A 21,716-nucleotide genomic window follows, 5' to 3' on the forward strand; every position below is an offset into this window, starting at 1 on the left:
TCTCTAAATTCCTAGTTCAAGTTAAGAAGTGAGGTTTGTGGAAGCAGAAAATCCTACCCATCAGCCTCAAAATTAATCAGATTTTTATTAAAATGAAAACCAAAACACACCTAAAACAGTGGTTAAAGGTGTTGAGTAATTAATAAAGTGATACAAAGTGACATCTCCATTAATTCTACATGTTCATGAAAAGTCCTTTTAACAGATACCTTAATAAACCCTGCAGAATATAAAAATAACAGTTTTATATCTCTCTTAATGGACATTATAATTGAATGATTCTGTCAGAGATATAGAGTTTTTAATACTCCCATAATAACAAATGGTAAAAGACAAACAAGCATAACAGCAGTAAAAACAAAAAATTAATGAACCAATAGCATCACCATATCTATTTGAAAATCATAAGCATAACAATGTTTATTTATGTTTGTTTATGTTTGTTTTGAAAAACTGAGTTTATGGACCTGAGCCATAAAAGTTTTAATGACAGTAAAACATGTAAGTGTATGTTCCACCATCCATTTCTCCTTTTTTATTCTTCTCTTTTGGTATTTTAAAAAAATATAGAGAAAATAGAAACTATTTTGTAACTGATCTTGCCTACAAAGACATGTAATCACTGCAGAAAGTCAATCCCTTTCAACAAACCCAACAAAAGCCAGCACCAAAGCCTCTGTCTCTGAACTGTAAGAAAAGGAGAACATTTCTCCTGAATTTACTTAAAAGGTCTTGATAAAATATATATATATATATATATATATATATATATATATATATACACATACAAATAAATTGACAGCTATGTCTCTCTGGCACATTCAAGTATCTAAGTAGGCTGAATGCACTTAACCTACTTCCTTTCTAAAATTATAGTTCTTATAAAAGGACTAATTGTATATTTCAGCACATAATTTAGACATTTAAATTGAAAATATAGACAAGTTAAGACTTGGCTTCTACAAAAATTGCTTGCTTCTATACACAGATACTGTTGTTATATAAGCAGTTCTTTTCTATAAGATTTATCTCTGATCAAAGAGTTAAAGGAAAGAAATCTAAAAACTTATGAAGTACTAAAATCATCTCTCTCTTGTTCCTTTTTGTCTTAATTTCATTCTGTTTCTTTTCAGAAATGCTGGATTGGCTGATGTCTGGCTTCTATTGCATATTTTTCTTCATTAGAAATTTTTAATTATGATTTATGAAAGCATATTCTGAAGACGGTGGATGCATTCAGTGAGAAGAAAGCCATTTGCTTTAAATGTTGTGTAAATATCAACTTCTGTCAGTTACAATGGTTACTTAATTTAAGCTTAATATGCATCTTTCATTAAATGCTTGAGAAAGAATCTATAAACCAGAGTTAGTACACAGGAGATTAAATACTGAGATTTCTTCTCAATTTGCAAGCTCTTAACTCCATAAGAGTGTTTGTGTTTTGCTCATTACAGTATTACTGAATGAAGTTTAAAACCTACTGAGACACAGATTTAACAGACATTACATGTGATTCATTGCTTGATAAGGCCATATTCAATCAGATAATATGCCTCTTCATAGCTCTGCAAATTAAAGTGTAGTACATTCTGATTTTCATACCATTGACAGGCTAACCAGGCCAGGATGGGAGTATTTCATAGAACTGTTTCTGTCATTCCACTCCCTCCTCGCACTAGAGGAATCTCAGTGCTATTCCTGGTAGAATTCATGATAAGAAGCCGCACCATTTTGACTAAAATTTTGGTCCGAACCCAAAGTGCAGCTTATAATCAGGTGTGGCTTATATATGGACAAAGAATGAAAAGTTGCTGTTTTAGTTTGGAGGACAGGTGTCTGCTGAGAAAGGCAGGAACTTCTCTTTGAAATGGAGAATATAAACCCACTCCCTCAAAATTATTATAATTCTGAAATCAAGGGGCTTTCAGGCAAAGATATGGGAATTAGGAATAACAGTTCTTTTCTAGGGAAATTAAAATAGAAATACAGTACTACAAAGAGACAAACTCTAAACCCTGACAAAGTCAGAGTACAACCTGATCCCCCGTCAGGCAGGGTGTTGGTACCAGTCCCATTAAATGGTGGCTGCATCCTCCTGCAGTGACAGATGTGATTCAGTTGGAGCAGTGCTCCTGCAGAAGGTGCAGTTTCCCTCTGGAGGTCCAGTGGTGATGTGGAGAAATCCAGTTTTCCTCTGGAGTCCAGTGGAGAAAGGGGCTACCTTAGTGTCCCAAAACCTCTGTTTTTATCTTGGTAAGAAATGTTGAGCTCTTCCCTCTGGCTGGAGCAACTTCCAATGGGATGCAGTAATTTTATTAGTCACACAGTGGGACTCAATGGCCATTAGCAGAAAATGACTTGCTGGAGGAAGGATGGGTTGTGAAAAGATAAAGAACAATGCCCCGCCTGGTTTCAATAGATGGCCCATTAGCAGAACATCTGCCGTTGAGATAAGGATCACTGCCCCCACCCTCAGCAGATGGTGATAGAACAGATACCTTTTATCACACTCTGTATTGTAACATGCAGCTTATAATCAGGTGTGGCTTATATATGGACAAAGAACGAAAAGTTGCTGGCACCAGGAGATGCGGCTTATACTCAGTGTGGCTTATAATCGTGAAATTACTGTAATGCCAGTATGGCTGGTTGAATGTCAAAAGTAAAAACCTGGAGTGTTATGTCTGAGAACATAAGGTACTCAGGATTACCGGCAGAAATTCAGCAATGCTCCTGGTCAAAGGGGAAGGGGTTTGAAAGAGCTAGTTGGATGTGGGTGAATCATGAAGTGTTACAGGACTGGTGCCACAGCCAAAGTTTCAGCTACTTAGACAATGGACTCACTTTGAGAAACCTCTGCTGGGAAAAGACAGGGTCTTCTGTCCAAAAAATAAAAGGCGTCTCTAGTCATGCGCCTGTCAAGCAGGTGGATGAGAGCTTTAAACTAAAATTGTCGGGGTAGTGGAACCTCATTTCTACCTCCTCCTAGAAGTCAATCATATCTATTCTTACCAGCTGGGTACCAGTGCCCAGTGAGAAATGTCCATAGCCTGGAGATGGTCTGCAGGTCTGCAGGAGAGCACCTGAAGAGCAGTGCAAAGGAATTGCATCCACTCAATTCAGTAATTTGGTTTCATTAGGAGCCTTAATTAAATGTCCCAATGCAAATACACCCCACATGGGGAATAAACAAGGGATTAGGTATGTACACACACCTGCCGGGCTATAATCTTATTGGTGTCATAAAGACCTGGTGGGATGGCTCCTGTGATTGTAGTTTTGACGTGGAAGAATACAGGCTTTTTAGGAAGGACAGGCAGGGACACATTCTGTGCCAATGACCAACCGGAGTGCATGGAACTTCAAATGGAGATGTATTAAGGGCTTAGGGGTCAGGGTTAAAGGGAGGGCAGGGACAGAGGGAAGGTCTGCTACACCCAATCAGAGCAGGAAGACCAAGCTCATGATACCTTGTACAGATGGATAGGAACAGCCACATTCAAATCCCTGGTCCTTTTGGGGAGCTTCGACCACCCTGATAGCATCTGGTCTAGTTGAATGTGTCCCTGCCCACAGCACAGGGGTTGGAAATAGGTGATCTTCACAGTCTTTTCCAACCCAAACCACTCTATGAATCTGTTTCTGTGCTCCTTTTTGGCAAAGAATGGGTCCTCAGAACAGAATTTTATCCAAATTCCATAAATTAGAAGTAATCTCTAATGGTAATGTATTTATTAGAGTTCATGGTTCATGGACCTACTTGCTCTTTTCCCAGCTTCTTTGTCTCTAAGTGGCTGACACTTTTGTCTCTTTAACTAACTTAGTTTGCAATAAATGTAGAGGATCAGGGAAAGTACATAACCTTTTGTTCCCTACGGATATAAAAAAGCAGAAGGTATTTGTAATCTAACCAATCTGTAACTAGAAACATGTGAAACTTTCTGTTATTCTTGCAAATGTGTTTATTCTTTAAATAGAAGGGTTTTTTTTCTTGTCTTTTCTTTTCTTTTTTTTTTATGCTGGAAGTTTCAAGTTGAGCCAAATATCTTTAGCATTCTGCTAGCAGATATCTTAGAATAGTGCACATATGTTCAATTGTTTTTATAGAAGAGATGGCAGGTAGTAACAGTCAGTTTTTTAAGCATGTAAATTCAGCTTCTGGAGAATGTAAGCCTTTGCACCAGTCTGTTAATTAAATAAGCAAATATTCAATGAAAGTTGATTTAAAAAATACAACACTTTTCTTGCACTGTATCATGCTATGGTGTTGAAATGGGTTTAATGGGTTTTTTGTCCCACTGTTTGGTTGACATTCTGTCATCTCTAGAATTGTCAAAAGTGTAAGTTTTGTGATCAAAATAGTTCATCACTTTCTTCTGAGTTTTGTAGAAACCACACTTGAATGCAAAAGAACAGAATGCTTCAGTAGGTTGTACAAAATATTCTATTAATATATTTTTCCTCACTGCAGGGCTAATGAATGGATTAAAACCACTCTGCTTTTGAAATAATATGTTAGATTTTATATAGGGACCTAAAAGCTTTACATAGCTCTGGTAAAGACTTGTCAATACTTACCTGATGAAACTGGAGCAGTCCTTCAGCTCTGCTTTGACTTCAAGCTGAACAACTAAGAATACATAATTTTATTCTTACACCTGCTTTAAAATAAATGTATAAAGTAGCATACAAAAAAATTTTACTATTTCAGTTGGAATGTCACCCATCCCAGAAAAATACCATATTCCTACATCTTCAGAATTTATTCTGTTTCAGGATGAACTGAATCACTTGTTCAGCTGACTTCCTTTTGGGCAGAGAAAGAACAAATCATGGTCTTTCATACTTTGGACATGAAGTATTTTGTGAAGCAATGCTAAAACCTATCTTCTAAGCTTGAGCAACCTCAGCAGTAGCTGTGGAGATTATCCATTGGAAAAGACAGGACAGGTCTGGTCTAAAATTCTAGGGCAGACAGCCAATCATAGGCAAATAATTGAAAGGCTTTCAATCTTGATAGGAGGAAAACAACAAGTCTTTGGAGAGACAGGTAGCTTTAAAGGTCAATCTTAGAGATCATCAGATGAACACTGGCTTTATTGAATTAACTCGGTTTAGGATTTGATCTTAATTTAGGTGTGTAAATCTCCCATAAATTGTATAAAGGGAGATGACAGTGAAATGGTAACTGATTATTTCTGACTCATTTTATTAGCTCTCATCCTATCTTTTTAAGTGTCATATAAACTCTGTTGAAGTCCACTGGAACTTTAAATTTATGTAAACAAAACTAAGATTTTATTCTTTAGGTAAGCATCTTTTAAAAAATAATTTCTTCAGTTTTATAATATTTAGCTTTTGAATACAGTAATTTCATGAATACAAGCTACACGGACTATAAGCCGCATCCCTGGGTGTTGACAAACATTTCGTTCTTTGTCCATAAATGAGCCGCACCTGAGTATAAGCTGCTCTGTCATTCGCAGCGAGGACCCGCGTGCAACAAAGTTGCCAAATAGTAACAGAATCACGGCAGGGCGGGTTTTACTGGCTCGGCTCGGGCTGTGCAGGCTCGGCCCGCTCGGGGCTGCCGACGGGGCCAGGTGGCCAGCTCGGTGGGGCCACTCGGAGGGGCCGCTCGGGGCCAGCCGCCGCTGCCACTGGGCTCGGTCACCCCGGCCCGGCACTGCCCCATGGTGGCAGGCAGGGACGGAGCACCCTCGCTCCCACGGCAGCGGTGGCAGGCGGGGACGGAGCCTGCCTGCTCCTGCCGTGGCAGCGGCGGGTGGGGACGGAGCACCCCCGTTCCTGCGGCGGCGGGCAGGGAAGGAACCTGCCTGCTCCTGCCGTGGCAGGGGGGGGCAGGAGCCCCCACTTACCCCACGGGCTGCGGGGATGGCAGCACAGGGCCCCCCCATCTCACCCTCAGGCTGCGGGAGAGGAGGGAAGGAGAGAGCTCTCCCGCCTCTCCCCCCGTCCCCCACACTGCCTGCAGGGAGCCAGGCTCCACCCACGGTGCAACAGAGTAGCAATTTGTAACAATTACGAAATGCCAGCTTTTACTGGCAGGTTGCTCAACTCAGCACCTTGGCTTCCACTTCTGAGCTTGGAAATGTCAGAAAATTATTCACATATTAGCCACTCCTGAGTGTTAGCCGCATTTCCGGTGTGGGAGCAAAATTTTAGTCAAAGTGGTGCGGTTTGTATTCGTGAAATTACTGTAGTTTTAGGTGTGATACCTTTCAGCAGAGGAGCCTTTTGCCTTTTGAAGACTTTTGTCTATTTGGCTGATTTAGATGAGAAAAGCTTTTGTGGTAAAAACTGGTGTTTTTTTCCAATTTGCAGTTATATAGACAAATATCTTCCTAATGTTCTTGACTTCTCCAATTTATATCCATTGATTGCCTTGAATAAAAAGCTGCTTCCAATTATATTGTTTACTTCTTTTCTTCAATTTGTCAAAGGAATATTTTGGCCAATTATTTGTTTTACAGACATGCATAAAAAGTATTTAAAAAAAAAAAAGAACTCTGTTAGAATTTCTATTTAACTCTTCTGGTATGAATGAAAATAATTATCTATTTCTATATTTATTTCCCAGTATATACCACCAATAATGTCATTCCAGAATTGTTTTTCATTGAGTAAACACTATCTGAGTTAAAATTAGATTTTCTGTTCTTTGTCTTCAGAAAGCCCTTTATTACCAAGAATTACCTTTCTTCAGGACATGCTTTGTTGCAGTTCAATAGCAAGAAATTTCATAGTCAAGATTATTTTAGCCCACTGTGTAAATTTGACTTTTCAAACTATTTTCACATCTCCAAAGTTGGTAAAAGTCATTATTTCTTGTCCATATGTCTTCAAATACTTATTAGACTATGTATAAATTTAAGGTGTCTCAAGACAGACATCCTCAAAGACATAAAGATTACTATCTGCAATGAAAGTTTCACAGTAAACATAAGTCTTTTTTAAAGTTTGCAGAAATTGCAGCTTTGACTCTCTAGGGACATTTCTGGCGAGGAAAATGATGATTTGGGGTTTTTAGTTGTTTTGGTTTTGGGTTTTGGGCTGTTTTCCCTCCCTTAATCTTGGTTTCTGCTAAAAATCAGTAATATCTGTTCAGCTTGCTCCAAATGAAAGACCAATTCAACTAGTTTCAGACTAAATATCTTGAGAACTGTATTTTCTCCTTCCATCTTAACCATTCATTAAAGATATGTCCCCTCTGTAAATATACTTTCATAGCACAAGGAGGGAAAAATTATTCCCTTCACAGGAAATTAAATGGTATTTGGAAGATGTTACAGACTGTAAGAGGTCCCAGACTGCTGTGAAAATAAACGAACAAACAAACAAAACCCCAACAAATAAAAAGGCAAACAAACAAAACTCCAAACAATGACAACTACAACAACAAACCAAAATGAAAGCAAAAATACCAAACACAGACTTCTCTTGCCCTCCCCATTTATTTTTATTGCAGAAAGATTGTTTGCACTTTGAATGCTATATAACTGCTTCTAAAAAGCTATAGGTAAATTTCCCATGCTTTTCATCACGGTTTGGTTTACTTTAGTCTTCCTTTTTCACTCTTTTCATTAAAGTAATTAATTAATTCTTATGACCAAATTGGTTTTAAATCATTATTTTTTGTTTAAGTGATTAATTTTATTTATTATTTCTTTATTATTTATTATGTATTCTATGGAAAGTGCAAATTGCTCCAAAATGAAGAGAAATTTTATACATCTACAGGCATTACAATTTACTTGTACATATAAGATGAAAAGAATAAATTAAAGGTCCTTTGTAACTGTCAGCTTCTGCTTGTCTCAGGCATTTGTTACACACAACCCAGAAGGTAATCTTTGGAAGCCTCTGTGAAAGTAAGCAGAACTTTGAAAACTGTATTACAAAAACTGCAGAGAATACCAGCACACCCTTAATAGGCCTTCTGGCTGGGGCCTTGAACTGCTTGCTGATGGAGATAAGGTAAAATAACAGCTCAGGGCTCAGAGTAAAGGAGACATTCACACAGGGATCAAGCTTAATACCATTGGGATGCAGACCATAGTCCCAGGGCTACCAGCCACCAGGTTCACACACATCTGGCATCAAAGGATGAAGGGAGAGAGGCTTTGGGCATGTGTTGAGAAGACTTTGGTGAGAGGTAGTGAATGCCTATCCTCTGATGTGCAGACCAGCTCAGCAGTGGGCCCCTTCACCCAGGGAAGAAGCTCATCCACAGCAGAAGGGGGTGTCATGGCCCATCAAAGCCCCCCAAAGGGTCCCCAGGCCCTGCACCAGAGCACTGCAGCATGGTGCAACAGACCCTCAGTGTTGCAAGGAACAGTATCAAGCTGTCCTGCAAGGGAGGCACGTGGGTACTCCCAGCTAGCCCAAAGGTATATTAACCCACGAGATTCCATACTCTTTAGTGTGTGGTGGCAGCAGAGTGGAATCACCACCAAGAAGATCAGATGGAGGGGAACAACAAGATATTGTTGGGACCCTTGGATGGGTGACCTGCTTCCACCTAACCCCCATCACTCGCTCCCTGTCCTCCCACCACACTTTTCTCTTTCTTTCTTTCTTTCTTTCTTTCTTTCTTTCTTTCTTTCTTTCTTTCTTTCTTTCTTTTTCTTTCTTTCTTTCTTTCTTTCTTTCTTTCTTTCTTTCTTTCTTTCTTTCTTTCTTCTTTCTTTCTTTCTTTCTTTCTTTCTTTCTTTTTCTTTCTTTCTTTCTTCTTTCTTTTTCTTTCTTTCTTTCTTCTTTCTTTCTTCCTTCCTTCCTTCCTTCCTTCCTTCCTTCCTTCCTTCCTTCCTTCCTTCCTTCCTTCCTTCCTTCTCTTTGCCTCTTTTACTATTAAATAAAACTTATTAATTTTTCAGCACCAACACCTAACTTCATTTGGTTTTAATCACATATTTTTGAACCTTTGAAGTTCTTTCTGTTTCATATACAGAGGCTTAATTTTCTTTGCTATTCTGGGTTTGAACCAGATTGTAACACCTTGGCAGAGGGGATTTTTATCATGCATATAAGAATAATAAGAATAATGGGAGTTTGTGCATGGAATGATGGATAGACTGACTTCAAGGCATAGTTCTTGGGATACGGAAATCTTGCATCTGATCTCTCTTGTTCTGCGATGTACTGACTGTGACCTGTTTTCTTAGCAAAAAGTGTTTTGAGGCAGTAAAACACAGATGCAAATATAGGAGTACAAAAATACAGGAGTCAAATTGCTATAGGTAATACCAAGATTTTATGACAGACCTAGTGTGTTATGAAGGGTTTGTTCTGTTAGTTCAAAAGTTTGACTTGGTATTCTTACATTTCTGTCACAAGTCCCTCATCAGTTTGTCATCAATGAGAAAAAAAACATTTCTCTAGTTCTCTTGGAGGACTTCTATTTTTGAAAGGGTGCAGTTTTATTTTCTTGCTATAAACATCACTTCTGCTGGATAATTTGTACACAGAGATTGAGGTTATTTACCTCTCTTCGTCTTTCCATAGATCTCTTATAGAATTATCTTATTAAATAGCAGTCCTGCTTTTTGTATGACCTCCAAGGAAAAGTTCTCATAAATCCTAAGAGTCTACAACAGTATAAATTTCAAAGGAGTAATAATTATAATAGAGGGTTGAAAGTGTCATCACTTTAATTCCACATCTTATTGAACTCCAAGTTTTTTTACTTGAAAGTATGATGAAGCATGTATCTTGGTACAATGCTTTGAATCCTTCAAAGAATGAACATTGCTAAGATTATTAATCAGTCTGAAACAACTTTGAGTTTAGAACTTGAAAGTAAAATATAATTTCAAAGTACAGTAATTTCACGACTATAAGGCGCACCCTTTTGACTAAAATTTTCTCCCGAACCCAGAAGTGCGCCTTACAGTCCGGTGCACCTTATCTGATGTACAAAGTTCGGAAATTTGCGAACCCGGAAGTGTGAGTTGCGAGCTGAGCCGGGACCCGCGGGAGCTGCGGCCGTGCTGGGGGAGTCAGGAACCGTGGGAGCCGTGGCCGCCGGGAGGGGGAAACCGGGAACAGGCGAGGCCGCTAGCCGAGGAGAAGCGGGGGGAAGCGGCGCGGCCGCGGGGAAGCGCCAAGAAGTGCCACGGGAAAGCCCTGAGAAGCGGTGAGAAAGCACTGCAGGAAAGCGCTGAGAAGCGGCGAAAAAGCACCACGAAAAAGTGCCGCGGGAAAGTACCGAAAAGCGGCAAAAAAGCTCCCCGGGAAAGCACCAAAAAGTGGCAAAAAGCAGTGAAAAAGCACCACGGGAAAGCATGGAAAAGCGGCGAAAAAGCGCCCTGGGAAAGCACCAAAAAGTGGTGAAAAAGTGCCACAGGAAAGCACCGAAAAGCGGCGGAAAAGCGCCGTGGGAAAGCGCTTGAGAAGCGGCGCTGCCGCTGATCGGGGGGAAGCCGGGTAACAGCGCAGCCGCATGGTGGGAACCGGGAGCTGTGAGCCATGCCAGCTGGCACCGGGGGGGGCGGGAGAGCACGGGGAGGGTGCCTGGGGCTGTGTTTAAAAGCTACACCGATCCTTGAAAAATGTTTGCAAATCGAGCACCTGCCAGTAATTCGTTACTTTGTTGTGCACCATGCGCCTCCTCGCTACAAAAAAATAACGCGCCTTATAGTCTGGTGCACCTTATATGATCTACAAAGTTGCGAAAGTTGCCAACTCCCAGGGGGTGCGCCTTACAGTCCGGTGCACTTTATGGTCGTGAAATTACTGTACTTTTAATTTTTTTTTGTCAAAGCAGCAATTAGATTTCCAGAAAAGAGAGAAAATGAAGAATTATTATAATATTTTACATGTCATAACTAAACCTGACATAAAAATAAAAATATAAATAAATAGATAAATAAATGCCTTCAAAAAGAGCAGCTTAATTTTTGAGGAAATTGACCATATAGACACAGAGCTGAAAGCCTGTTGTGATCATGCAGAATCTTCTGAAATAAAGTGCCTTATGTAGCTTCCTATATAATGATAAAAAAGCCTCTTTTGCTCTCCTGTGTTCAAAGATTTTAGTACATAATTTTCTCAGTGCAGTAGGCTGCATTCTACTCCATGACATGAAAAGGCTTTAGCTGGGCTCAGACTAGGAGAAAATGAACACATTTGCTATATGCAGAAAAAGTTCCAAAAAAGATGGAGACAGTGAGAGAAAAAGAAAGAGGGGGTGGAGAGGGGTGAGAGCATGTGGAGGGAGTCTGCTGAGAGAAATATACAAAAAATGCAAAGAAGCAAAGATAAATACCTAGACAAGGAATTAAGATAAAAAGGAAAAAGAAGAAAGAAGCAGATTTTAATGGAATTTTTAATGAAAGAAACCAAAAGCATATTCTCTCTTAATGTCTTTTATTACTGTTGGCTTTAGTCTGAATGGGTAGGGACTAAGCAATTATTTTGATCTAAATACTTAATGTGCTGTCTTTACCTGTGAAAAATAAACATGCTTGCAAAAATATTGAATTGCCATTGGCAAAAAAAAAAAAAAGAAAAGAAAAAGTAATTGCTCATAAAACCTGAGAAATTGCATTAAGTTTAGTATTTAAGGAAATCCCTGAAGCAGACTGAAATCTGTGCAGTAGCAGCACTACTCTGAGTGCCTTCGCCCATTTCACTGGTTTCAAAAACCTTATAGTTTCATGAAGGTTTTGCTTGATAAGGCCAAAGATTTCTATACGTTATTGTTTTGAACACATTTTCTGGGATTTATAATCCTACTCCACCTTCAAAACTTAATTTTAAAGCCCAGTCTTGTAGCTGCTGAGATTGCTCCCTTTGTTTTCTGTGGGACAACATACCACTCCCTTCCAAGTACATTTACTCTTTCTTAGAGTACAACACAGACATAGATTTTAGACTATTGTTTAGTGCCACAACCACTCATAAACTAAACAAGGAAAATGAACATATGTTGGAGAATTTTGGAGCTAAGTGACAATTCATTATCCAAGCTTAAAAAGAATTGGAGTTGGCTTTTATTTCAGTGTTGCAACATTTTTGGCACTTGGCCAAAAGGCAGGTTATAAGCATGAAGGCAACTCATCAAGCAGATAATGATGTTATAAAAGATCATAGCAACTCTTCAGGTAGAATTTTGCTTCCCCATGGCCTTTCTGTAAAGCCAGTTCTTACTTCGAATTTACTGAGTTCTTCCAATTTAAAATTCAAATTTAATTACCAAAAAAGAAAATAAAAAAGATCAAGCACATCATATCTCTGCAGAGATCAAGGACTATCGTATCCTGAAAAGAGACAACCGATGGCAGCTAAGAAAATCAAGAATTTCTGGTTAAAGTGTGGAAATTATATTTGTAAGCCTTTGTACATACCAGCACACACACCTATAATGTTATCTATACTAATTCTGTTTTAATGAGGGATGTAATAGAAAACTCACCAGTGCTTAAAGCAACATCTTTTTCATTGTTGTCACTAGCTAAGCTTGACTGCCAGTGAAAATGGTGTGGAAATGGATTGGACTAGAAAGATACATGTGCTACTCAAAATAAACTTTAGAGTTATTATAACTGAGGGAGAACAGCCGCAGGCTAAACGGATTAAAACAAACTGAAATCTCATTCTCCAAAAGTGATTATTTCAGCAGAAAACAATGAAATTCTTGTTTACTGTCTAGGAAACATGAATTTATAGTGATGATAGGCATTAAAATCCCTTAGGGAGATGGCTATGAAGTAAACCACACATTTTAATTGCAAAGGAAGGCAAATAGCTTACCTTGAAAAATTGCTGATGTAAAGCTAGTCAAATTTCATTGGAGATGAGATGTAGAGTTTCAGAAAAGAATTTATTACTATTTTCAAGTGATGACATGCAAAACATTGATGTTAGAAGGCCAATGCATTTTCAAAAAACAAGATGAGATGATCAATTTTGATCAATTTTCTTATTCAGTAGCAAGCCCTGTGTCCTGGATGGAAACACTGATTACTAGTGCTAATTAACTTTCATCCCTTCATGACCCAAAATGTTGAATTACATAGTAATAGACAAGAAATAAATGTACTAGTCACCAATTTATTTATCTGATACTACACTGATATTTAATTAGACATTCGTTATAGTGGTCTCCACCCTTTACTCTGATATGTGTGGATATGGACGAAATGTTTATGCAAGAATCATTGAAAACTCATTCACCTCAAAGAGGGTTCACTTACCAAGATGTGAGAGCAAATACACTTTACATCATACTACCTGCATATCAATATCTGGGTTCTAACTTTTGTTTTGACACAGTTCTGCTATCATCTTGGGCAATCACTGGTTTCCAGATTTTCCAAATCAACCTTTAATAATTGGGTGCCTCATCACATATTTCCGAAGAAGGGCACAAGAAAGTTTGGACTATGACTATAGATTCAAAGTATTTATTAAAAAAGTGACTATCAATATTTTCCAACTGTTCCTTATGTTTGAATTGCTATAGCCATACTTATCTGCAGGAAATAGCAAATCCACTAATGAGACACTGTTAAGGTCTACACATCTTTATTCAACAAATGTCAATTACTGGTTAAATTAAACAGTTTCTTTAATAAAGGGTACCTCAAAGTTAAAGGCATCTCAAATTAGGAGAAGCTAAGACAAGAGAAAATCACTTTAGCAGTTTTAGACATAAATGAAAAATGAAAAAACATGACCCCAATGATGAGAGAGGAACAAGGATTTGATTCTTTTCCCTAAAGAAGACAAAGGAGTTATAAAAGGTGTGTTTAAAATGACCCAACTTCAGATGTGTACATTATATGCAGACAGTTGAGTCTATACTGTTTATCCAAGTCTTTTTCATACACAGCAGAAAGAGGCATCTTCCTGAGGAATTTTTTTGACCCAGATCAGACAATCTGATTAGGATGAGTTGACTGAAACTCTATAGACACTACTTTCCCTAAGTGACTACAAAAGAAGGCCAGGTGACTGGTCCTGACTTAGATATTCACCTTTTATCTTTCAGATTTACAAAGTCATATGAGACTACATATCTTGACATACTTTAACCTGGGACTTTTGTCTCCTATGAGATCCTCCACCAGGGCATGGTTTGTAACACATTTCTTTTAAGAGCATTTAAAAATTAGCAAATCTAATGAATTACAAAAGAAGAACTAAGACAAGAGTAGGAAGTGTAAAGGCAAAAATAAAGGAAAGACAAATGGAGAACAATAAATAACAAAGAAACAAATGGATAGAGAGGAAGAGAATCAAAGAAAGAAAAAATTTAAAAAGGAGAAAAGGAAAGAATAAAGGAGAAAGGGAAAAAAGATAAAGAAGATATGGAAAAATGAAAGAAAGTGAAGAGAAAAAAGAAAGTAATAAGAAAGATGAAAGAATAGAAAGGAAAGGTGGAAATATAAAACAAAAAATCTGAACTCTACTTAGTGGAACAATAAAGAGCAAGAAGTGTTTTGCATGCATTTAATGATCCCAAATTGCACAGTTGGCACAAAGACACAATTGTTAATAGGCACTTTGGAAATGACAGTGATAATACGCTAGATTAGGCAATAACCATTTTCTGATCATTACTAGCTCTCTGTTTAAAATAATTACTACAAGTGACCCTAATTCCAGTGAGGACTTGATTTACTGAAATTAAGCTTCCAGCATCAATGGCTAAACTGTCTCATATAGCTGTTAATGTTTATACATTTATTTGTTCAGAAAAGAGAAAAAAACCAAAAATGTCAGATAAATCTTTATCTGATGTAAATTACCACAGCTTGCATGTCCCCTAAGCTGATTTACACAGACCGGTCAATATGCACAGCAGTTCACCAAAAGTCAATATTCACTTTATTTACAAATTGGAAAATACACATGCTTGCTGCAGGGAAGAGTAAAGCATGTCTCTGATTCTTCCTTGAACAAATGAAAAAATGAGCTACATTCTTTCAAACGTAAGGGTACTGAGTCATATCGCAGTGTCATTTGCAAAGGAACCCTGAGGCTGTGGCAGCACCAGCTTATCTTACTGTTGCCAGGTTTATTACTAGCAGAGTTTTGAATGCTTAACATTTTTTGAAGGATTTCAGAATGTCAGACTCTGACTGACAGTTTTACTTGGTGACTTCCTTGCTAGTGAGTATATGACAGTTTGACAGGTATCCTTAGGGTTCATTTAATTATTTTATGCAAGTTTCTTTACTGAATAACACTAACGACCATTTTACATTGTATGCACAGCAGCAGTAAACTTAGGTTGCCACATTGCATTCTATCCTAACCCCCATTTACTAGCTTTGGGCATTCTTGTACTTTTCCCTTTCCTCTGCCTTTACCCAAATTAAAAAAAAATTCACACAAAAAATTAACAGATTGAAGATGAATGTTTACATGGTTTCCTATGAAATTAAAAAATATCATCAAATATTTTAAAAATTGAGAAGATATATATAGATACAAAAGAGTTATTCTGAAAATAGGCTTTTAAAGGAAAATAAAAGCAGCAAAGGAAACACAAGGAGAGAAAGTGAGAAAAGTTTTAAGTTCTGAATAAAAAAATTATATAGAATCATGACTAGTAATACCGTTGTTGTTATTACTATTTTCATTTTTATTAAGACCTATTCTCCAACAGGTTAAAAGCATACATCTATCCCCAGAGATGCTTTAATCAAGGCAAACACCGACATTTTTTTTCTCAATGTGGCAGGTATGGCTCCTTTCTTAATAGTCAGAGTCTTGCAGCAGCTGCCATTGATGTGGAATGGCAGATGTGATCTATAGAGTCATTAAGTAGCTAATCTGCTCTTGAAATGTTCATTAACAATTCTGAGGTTCAGGTTATGGAAACCTTACATTCATTCTGACTGGATAAAACAGTGAGGTTGTCTTTTCCTGTGACTCACCTGTCTTCGGTCTGGAAATTCCTTGTCATTTTTTATTACAGCACTTGAGAAAGAAAGGCAGACTGTAGTTTTATGACTCAAAGACTTAGTCTGCATCACAGATCTATCTAAGATATCACCTACTCTGATGAGAGAGGGAGATGAAATTAGTTAGTATTTTTTTATATTTCTTTCACCATTCTGAAAAAAAAAAAACCTCTTTAAAACATTCAATAAAGCAAAATTTGAAACCAAAAATATTCCTTCCTCATAGGCTATGAACATTACTCATAGTAAAAGTAGCTTTTGAAACTGTCATATCTGCTGCTTACCTGCAGAATATCAAACATACAGAAATGTTAACTCTGGGTGGCCTAATAACAACCTCCTGCTTCTCTTTGTTTAAGAACAAAGTACTTAATCAGGATTAAAGATTCATCAATGAAACTAATAGAAAAAATAAACATATTTTTCTGGCCAAGGAGAGGAACTGACTTTTTCCCCCTTTTATAGATATGATTCAGTTCCTATATACTGGTCCACACAATTTCTGTTGCTGTGATCTATTCAGTGGTCTGGATGCCATGTTGAAAGCCATGGAATGAATCACTATTCAGGAATTGTTGGATGTGCGTAAAGTGATGAATTGGCACTGCTGTTGAAACTTCCTGGAAGAAACTGAGAAAAAAAAAATAGGGTAATTTGCAGTTTTGGTAGCTAGGCATTGACTAGGAGAGTTTAATATTAACTTGGTCTCCATCAAACACTTCCTACATAGGCCCAGATAATTGTGAGAGGCAAAGTGCTGTTTCATGAACTGCATGTTTGTTTCTTTCTAGAAAATCAGTTTCAGATATATATATTTAAAAAATTATTAAGTGTGGAGTAATTATAACTACAAATGAAATTGACAAAAATGCTCGGTGTTTATATGACTGGGGCAATGATCAAGAAAAACAGAAAATTTTTTAATGGAGACACTTATGGCTCTTTCACTTGACATTGAAAAAGCAGTTCTGTGATAATTCAGGACTCACGCACATAATAATAAAGTGATTAATCAATCTAATGTTTGCATGTGTCAAGATCAGTCTTTTACCACTTTGACCTCTGCTTATACTTATTTGAACAGCATGGAAGGCATACATCTTATTCTACAATTCAGGTCCCTTCTCTCTTCTCAAAGAAGCTTAATATTTTTTATAGAAAAATGGACTTGGCTGTGTCATAGGTAAGGCTTTGAGTGGGAAGCCAGTGATAATGTTTCTTGATAAAAAATTGATGGATAGTCTCTGTGGTGAGACTTCATTAGAATGTGGACAAAGTGCAGCAATGATGATTCATTCCATTCTCCATCAGGAAAAATCACCACCAGCTATCATTGTGCTGAACAGCACTATTTTATCAAAAATAGATATAAGGATTTGGGATGAAGAAAAATATTCTTGTGCTACCATTCTTGAAAAGACCTTCTACCCTCTGTTCCATCCCTTTTTGTTTCTCATGGAGAAAATAAATCAATTGTGTGAAAATAGTAGATTATGCAGACTATTAATTATTATCATCATACTTTCAGGGCTTCACTGACAACTCTCATCTTGTGATTATGTTGCGTGGAGGTAAAAACATCTGCTGAATTAATGACAAATCTGTCAGTGCCTTTATCCTCTGCCCTGTTTGAAATGATTAAACTCACCAAGTGTTTGCTTAATCTATTTTTCTTTTTCATATACCATGCTCACTGCCTGGGGCAAACCCATCTAATAATATTCAATTGAATAAAACCATAGCTCATGACCCAATAAATTATTAAAAACCCTGCACTGCATCAGATTCATCATTTATCTTACCACAGTGGCAGAAAGCCTACAATATTCCTTAACAATTCTTGCTGTGATAAATAGTTCTATTAAAATTTATGAATACAGTTGTATATATTAACACATATTTTGTTACAGAATTATCTGTCATAACTTTTTTTTATTTCATGCACCAACATGTTGCATTAATAATTTCATTGGTCTGCAAAACTTACATTCAGCTATCATCATATGTTTTATTGGTTTTTTATTTTTAAATTAACCCTGAGATCCCTTCAAAACGTGATAAGAATGCCGTTTTGCATTACTTTAGCTCATATTTCCAGTCCTAATTTCTTAAGAATTATTAATCTCTATGTCCATATGAAGTGATTAATTACACAACAAAATCAGAACTTTCTTGGCACACAATAGAAAAAGTACATAATGACTAAGTAAGTAACTGCCATAAGGCTGAAAGATAACATAAAATAGGAGATATCAGCCTAGAAGTGAGTGGAGTGAATGCAATTTTTTTCTGCCCCATACTCTATTGATTTCATTAAATCACAGAATCATAGAATTGTTTGGGCTAGAAAGCACGTTAAAGATCATCCAGTTATCCTTCTACCATGGGTGGGGGTGTCACCCACTGGAGGTTGCCAGGGCCTTACTCAAACTGGCCTTAAACAGAGATGGGGCATCCACAGCTTGCCTATGCCAGTGCTTTACCACCCTCTGAGCGAAGCAGTCCATCATAACAAGTGATATCGCCAGTCACAGAGAGTTTTCAGAAAAAATACTTTCATAGCATATTAAAAAGTAAAAAATTTACCATTTTAAAATAATTCCAGATGCCGTGTTCCTCAATCTGCAATAGCAATCTTGTTTCTCCCTAGGGGAAAAAAAAAAGCAGCATTTATATACCTTCCTATTTTCCTTTGCAAGATGAAGCAACTTTGCTTTGGAGGCAGCCATTCTTCCATGGGAAGTTATATGAGAGACATCATCAATCTCATAACCTTTTATTCGATATAGGTTGAGGGATGAAAGTACAGTAATTTCCCAACTATAAGGCGCACTTCCTGGTGTTGGCAATTTTCCAAACTTTGTCCACATATAAGGTACACCGGACTATAAGGCGCACTTTTTTTGCAGCAAGGATCTGCGTTCAACAAAGTAACAAATTAGTAATGGGATCACGCGATTGCAGGGTTTACTGGCAGGTGCTCAATTTGCAAACATTTTTCACAGATTGGCATAGCCTTTAAACGCAGCCGCAGGTGCCCTCCCCACGCCGTGGGCCCTGGAACTCCCACCTGCCCCTGGCACCAGCTGGTGCGACTCGGCTGGCGGTTCGGCTCCCGCGGCTCGCACTTCCGGGTTGGCAAATTTCCGAACTTTGTCCATATATAAGGTGCACCAGATTATAAGGCGCACTTTCGGGTTTCGATCAAAATTTTAGTCAAAAGGGTGTGCCTTACAGTCGTGAAATTACTGTAGTTTACATTGTTAAATTGCATTGTACAGCTCTTTAGCAGCAGAACCTTCAAAATTCCCTAGGGATGGACTCCATGCTCATCAGAATAATGATGGAAAAACTATTCATAGCATAACTAGAATAGAATATTCATAGAATAACTAGCATATACAGAGTTATTCTCTTCCTACTTACTTTTGAATTTATTTCTTCTTGCAATATATTTCACAGAATGATGAAAAGGTATAATCCAGAAATATTATTTGATGATTACATGTACAGAGATATTTTCTGCAGATAATACTAGCCTGTAAGTATTCCCCCCTGCCTGTACACCAGGTTTTGACTTGGTCACAAACCCACATAGATTCTCTTTAAAAACTTTTTTAAATGAACAGTAAAGATATGTTTTAGAAAAGTTTTTAAAACATGACACTTAAATAACTCATAAAACCTTGTCATTCATTAGAAGGCAAATATATAAAAACTGATTTGTGGAATGCACTTTGACCATTCATATTATTGACAGTGTAGAAACACTCTTTTTTGGTTTAAAAACAGCTAAAATGAGTAAATACATTACTGGTTTATAAGGCTTAATAGACTGTGGCTAGGAAAGCAAAGCTATTAAGTGTTTTTTCAAGGAGAGCCTTAATGACAAAGCCACACTTGATAATGGAACGACCACCTGTGAATTCAGCTCTTTGAGATGCCTCTATTTGGATGCTCACTCCAGTCCCCAAAAGTTAATTGCAAGTCCTCATAAAAGCTGCAGCATCTCCCAGGGTCTGAGAGCCAGAGAGCAGTCAGTGTGGGCCCAGGAGCAGTCTTTGCTACTTCAGTCCAGGGTGAGAGGAACCAGTCACTTCTGCTCAGTTTGAGCCCTTACTGTGTTTAATCTACAACTTCTTTTAATCTACATCTTTGTAAAGACCTCCCACTGGTGCTCCACATCCCCCCAGAGGAAATCCTTCTTCTTTGCCTGTGGTCAGGAGGATTCAGTGTCTGCAGCAGCAGCACCATGGCGACATTCAAAATGCACAGTTAATGTATAATGGCACATTTAAGGCAGATACCTTTTTATCTAGGGGTGTAGACAGATAAAAGAAACATGAGAAATAATTGTGTGTTCATGACTTTGTGTTCTTTGAACCCAATTACCTCATCAAAAAGCAACTTTTACCTGCAGTTGCACCACAGCAGGAGTAGCAAATTATAGGAACAGTATGGAGGAGTTCTGATACAAAGTCTTGCCTGTTTGTCCCTCTGCCTTGCCTTTTTCACCTCCTTTCCCTGTGCCACAAGATTACTTACATTTTTCCTCATAAACCATCAGTTATTAACTATCTGCCTCTCTGCTCCAGAAGGGTTTCCTCACCCACAATGCCAGAACAGTGCGTAAGAGAATGTGGCAGATAGTAAATTGATTGTTTTGCTCCACAAAAAGTTTTAATATAATTTAAATACTCAGAAGTGGATATGCTGGCTCTCAGATGGCCTCTGCTGTACAAGGAGGTCCTAGCTCTGCCCTATAAGCCCCAGTCTGAATATTTGCCATTACCTGTTGCCAGAAGGACATCACCAGAAGAAAGAGTCATGCTCATACCTCCAGGGATGATTCTACCTACAAGAGAGTTGTGAGTTCAGACTAGATTACAAATAAGTGATCAGTGAAGAAACTGAAAAACTGTTCCCAAGGAAATCCTCTCTGCTCTGACACCGGATGCAAACAATATGAATAACCAGTTCATTATCTCTGCCACAGAACCTGCAAAATACTTGCTGAAGTAGAAGGATGGCTATATGAGTCTGCTGTTCAGCATGTTTTGTTTAATCATGCTTCACCTTTCTTTTTGCTGCTTAGAAATGAGCACTGCCATACTGGTCTGCCATTCAGCTTCCCTTCAGCTTATGTGGAAGACAGAGCAGTCTTACTCAGAAGTTTGTTTATGCAGTTTCTAGTAGCACAGCAGTTCTTGCTTGGGGAGGATTTTACAGTGCTACTGCTATGGAAATTGGAGAAGATAGGGAGTCTGCAACATCCTCTTCATCCTTAGAGTGACAGTTTAAACAAAAGTGTTGATTCTCTAAGCATGCAGAGTCAGAGGAAGGCCAACACTGTCCAATTTCAGCACCACTGCTGAAATCAAATGATGTTGCCCAATCAAACATATCTGCATAATTTAGGCTTTTAAAAAGGCAAAAAAGTGCCTTCCACCTACAGTTTTCTAGTGTTAACAAGTACAGTAATTTCACGATTATAAGCCGCACTGAGTATAAGCCGCACTTCTGGGTTTCAGCAACTTTTTGTTCTTTGTCCATACATAAGCCGCACCTGATTATAAACCGCATGTTACAATACAGAGTGTGATAAAAGGTATCTATTCTATCACCATCTGTTGAGGGTGGGGGCAGTGATCCTTATCTCAATGGCAGATATTCTGCTAATGGGCCATCCATTGAAACCAGGTGGGGCATTGTTCTTTATCTTTTCACACCCCATCCTTCCTCCAGGGAGTCATTGTCTGCTAATGGCCCATTGAGTCCCAC

General features: G+C 38.0%; 1 long non-coding RNA gene across 2 annotated transcripts in view; it reads right to left on the reverse strand.

Moving 5' to 3' along the window:
• Window positions 1-15,589: 15,589 nt before the first annotated feature.
• LOC117000959 overlaps window positions 15,590-21,716 on the reverse strand; it is an 81,795-nt gene continuing 75,668 nt past the window's right edge. For both annotated transcript variants that reach the window (XR_004418877.1, XR_004418878.1), the window contains 2 exons: window positions 18,522-18,581; window positions 15,590-16,565 (listed from right to left, as the gene is read on the reverse strand). This is a non-coding gene — a long non-coding RNA (uncharacterized LOC117000959). The remainder of the gene's footprint in view (window positions 16,566-18,521; window positions 18,582-21,716) is intronic.

Source organism: Catharus ustulatus, chromosome 1 (assembly GCF_009819885.2).
Source record: "Catharus ustulatus isolate bCatUst1 chromosome 1, bCatUst1.pri.v2, whole genome shotgun sequence".
Taxonomy (NCBI): domain Eukaryota; kingdom Metazoa; phylum Chordata; class Aves; order Passeriformes; family Turdidae; genus Catharus; species Catharus ustulatus.